The 4,403-nt window shown below is 34.7% G+C and overlaps 1 protein-coding gene across 1 annotated transcript in view; it reads right to left on the minus strand.

Annotated features, from left to right (window-relative positions):
* Window positions 1–440: 440 nt before the first annotated feature.
* LOC111867167 overlaps window positions 441–4,403 on the minus strand; it is a 12,997-nt gene continuing 9,034 nt past the window's right edge. Inside the window, exon 6 of the mRNA XM_023856762.2 lies at window positions 441–666. The gene's annotated coding sequence lies outside the window, so the exon portion shown is untranslated. The remainder of the gene's footprint in view (window positions 667–4,403) is intronic.

Consider the following 4,403-nt stretch of genomic DNA (forward strand, 5'->3'; position numbering starts at 1 on the left):
TTGTGAAAATCTGGCAGACAGATAAATATTCTGGTCAGCAGAAAAAGTGGATCAGTATCTGATGGTGCCTTGCTGTGACTCTCCATCTGATTTTCATGCAAGATTCATTCCTTCTTGTTGTAATAATATTTCTCCTATACACACACAAAACAGACATACGATAATGAAGAAAAATCAAATTTGTTCTGTATATGTAGAAATATTATATTTCAACATCATACCAAATGTGTGAAATTTCTTTATTTTATTCTGTCACCACAATAGAAAATATGGACACACCAAACATTTGTCATTTCTTGCAACATATTTCAGCTCATTAAGCCATCATCAGGTATTTAAAAACTATAGATTGCATCATGTTGTGTATATTTTATAAGCAATTACAAATCAGATATTTAACCTGATTCATGTAGCAAATTTACAAATAAATTTTAATACAGTAATATTCATTTGTTTATTATAACTTTGTTATATGGACACTTGTAAAATAGTACTGTATGGTCTGTCTGATACATAACATTAAGAAAATAACAAAATATTCCACTAATTGATTTATTTATAAGATACTTTTATTTAGTCAAATATACAGTTCACTCTTACTCATTGCTTTGAATTTCATTAGTCACAGTTTCATCAATATTACATCAGTAAGGACACATGTAAAATCTGGAAAAAAGCAAACATAAATTTAAATCAATCATTATAGTCAGACATGTCTACAAGCTAAGATAAGTTGAGAACTTAATATTCTGCATCCCCTTGGTAGAACAGAGACCACATACAAGGAAACTCTATGGCAACAAAATGCATTTATGGGGATAAAAAATTTGTGAGCATGTACTAGCATGTATAATAAACGGTCATTGAATGCTATTTACAATGACACATTGAACAAGAATCAAAGAAAATTTAATGTACGTTATTATCAAAAACTGAAAAGGCAAACCAGACATCCTGGTTTATATGATGACATTGTTTCCTTAATCACATTGAAAGCATTCCTTGGATGTTCTGTAATTTTTAGTAAAGCATTGATCCATGGTTTCCACTATGTTCTTTGACACATTTTCTGCTCTTCAGGTGGGATTTTACAGTTCCATCTGGTACTGATTAATTATATGTACAAAATATATGACTATTACACACAGAAATGTAGGTTCAAATAATACTTTGAATTTGAAATGTTAACAAAATTTTATATGGATTTCAAAACTTGTAAGACCATTATTATGTGAAATTTTCCAATTGCTTCTTAACTAAAGATGAGTTTGGTCCATCATATTTATACTTTTAACAATCATGGATCTAAAATTCATGGCAGATTTCACAGCTTAGTGTCTTACCTCCAAGCCTTACTGTTACATTTTGTTAATTAACTAATTAACTAACTCCATTGAGCAAAGTCGTCCATCAGAAGTTAAGAGATAGTAAAAAAAAAGCAAAAAAGTAAAGCTATCTCTGTACCAGGCCATGAAGGCCCATAGGGTTGTGAGACATTGAGGGTCCCACAATCGGCTCAAAGATGGTGGCAAGGTTGTCAGCCTTACGCGCCGGCCACGCTTTACTCCCCAGGAAAATTATTTCCTGGTACTCATTTCTGTTAGAGGCTGAGTAAACCCCAGGGCTTAGTGTGGCTGGAAGGATTAGGTCAACTGAAAAATCCAGTGACCTCATCGGGACTTGAACCCACGACCTTCCGGCTTGTAGCATAGCCCCTCAACCAACTATGGTACCACGTGCCCCCAGTTAAGGGATAGTAGCTGTCAAAAAACTTCTCGTCTTTTATGAGCTCCAAATCTTCATTACCATGTTCATGAGAACCCAACACTGGTCCCTATCCCTAAGTAAAATTAATCTAGTTCACGCCCTCAAACATTTCTCAATGACATGTTAATATTATATTATATTGCATTTACATGACAGTCCATGCCATCACATAGTGGACATAATATTTTAAATGGTAAACATTTATTGCATCTCTGGTAATGTGTATAATGAATATGCATTTTGAACAGTTATACTGGAGCTTGAAAATTATATGTATGTTCAAAATATGTATGAGTGTTATTACAATGCAATTTTGTACATAGTTCATTTTTAATAATATCATTGTGTGTGACTGATATTTATGTACTGTGATTAGTAAACCAAGTCACCTTCATTTGGTTCTTATATTCCTGCACTGACATGCTACTTCATACTAGTGGTGTCAAAAATTTGTTTTGCACACATACTGTGTCATCTTTCAAAAGTGAAAGACATCTAAATACCCAAGAAGCAAATCACATGAACACATAGCCTGCACAACTTTCCAGTTTCTTAGAATGCCAAAGATGGATTAAAACAGTACAAGATTTCTTATTTGTACTTGTAGCAATTTAACAATGGAATATTCAACATAAATTGTCATTATTAGTTATTAAGCTTTCATAATTAATTTGTTCTAATTTCTCCCATATCCCTTTCTACACTTTTTTTTTATTATTGCTAGTGGGGTGGGTCTAAGTCCCTTGTACTGTGGCCACTTCTAGCCTATTGTACCAGCCCCAGATGATAGGTGAGGGTGATTGTGGAGCAATTTGTGGAATGAAGATTGGCAGGGGAAACCGAAGTACTCGGAGAAAATGTGCCCCAGAGCCACTTTGTCCACCACAAATCCCACTTGACCAGACGCGGGATTGAACCCGGGTAGCCGCGGTGGGAAGCCAATGACTAACCGCTTGGGCTATGGTGTGCCCTTCGTTCTACACTTACACATTATCAAATGACATATTGAGGCCAACACTTATTGCCATTCCTCTCATGAACGGCATGCACAAATAGTATATTTTATATAATATAATACATTTCACATATTCACATCAAAATATTATTAGTACTCAAAGAACAGACATAATACACTGAAGCAAATACTGGTCTCTCGTTCATGACCTACTACTTTACATTCATGCACTACGTTAACACAAAATATGTTACCGTGGTAACCTAAAATTATGTGATGATAATGATAAATCTCACACATACAAAACAGATAGAGAAGAATATTAGGACAACAATAGTGTGAAATATCAACTATCAGGGAGCTCCATAGCTCATCACAATTCATGATGCTGGTAAGATAAATATCAATATGCACAAGCAGCACAGCATGCATAGAAACCACACCGTTAATAACAAGAACACACCACCAAGGGATAGACAACAATTCCTCTACTAAGGAAGATAAAAACAACCTACAGTGGTTCACGAATAAAATTCTTATTTTAAAATAAGTTTATACACACACTCATAAACATAATTTTAACATAAGGAAGGCTGCTGTGGTGAAACAAAATTGAATTTTATATAAAATACAGTGGAACATTTTTAATTATCCATTAGGGAAGTGATTGCAACTACACTACTACTACAGTAATACAATTCAAAAACGTTCTTATTACAAAAGAAAATTTTACATCGTCTATATGACAAAAATCAACAACTACACATAGTGAGCATCATAAATGTTTTAAGTGTTTCTACTCTTAAAAACTTTTACGTATTAGTGGATTCCTGATCGTAGAGGCATACTTCTGATGATGATTCATTATGAATCGAAACATATTGGGTAACTAAGTGCTAAAGGGGTGGAAGCATTATATGTCACATTGGACTGAAATAAACTTAATTGTAAACCAATAAGAAACATTACATTTATGTGATATACTAATGGCTTTGAGACAATTAAAAGTGACTTATGCTCAAGACAATGCCTTAAAAGGAAGAAAAAAGTAAATGTATTTCTTAATATTGATAAAATACAGTAAAACTTGGTTATAGCAACATCGGTTTCTGCGACACCTTGTCTATTGCGCCAAATATTCAATGGTACGAACTAATTCCTCATAAAGCAACTGTTTTCATACCTTGCATAGTACGACATGCACAAATGCATCAAACTCGTATGTAACGTCATTTTCATTCCTAAATTTCTCTGATATCGTGGGAAAGTTTGATGTGTCTGCCCACCCTCACTTTCTCTACTTGCTGAAGTGACTGTCCTGGAAGAATACGACTGCGGGCTGTAAGAGGAGCGTGGGTTTTATGCGAAAAAAAGTGTGTGGGGTGGGACTGCGTGAATAGTGCAAGAGGACGCGGCAGGTTGTTAACTGCATTCCTTTCCTAGAATCTCGTCTAACAGGACCTCACATTGTCTACTTACCCTATAGTGTTCCTGCCTAAACCCAGAGAAGTGCAGTAGCGAAAACATGGCAATGAAAAGGAAAGTTTTAAGCACTGAAGAGAAAGTTAAGGTGATTCGTGAAATAGAAAATGGAAGGAAAAAAGCTGATGTATGCCACGAATTTGGTTTGGTGAATTCTACAGTACAAACGATGATTTACCTTTAACAGAATGGTTGCGTA

This window comes from Cryptotermes secundus, unplaced genomic scaffold (assembly GCF_002891405.2).
Source record: "Cryptotermes secundus unplaced genomic scaffold, Csec_1.0 scaffold451, whole genome shotgun sequence".
Taxonomy (NCBI): domain Eukaryota; kingdom Metazoa; phylum Arthropoda; class Insecta; order Blattodea; family Kalotermitidae; genus Cryptotermes; species Cryptotermes secundus.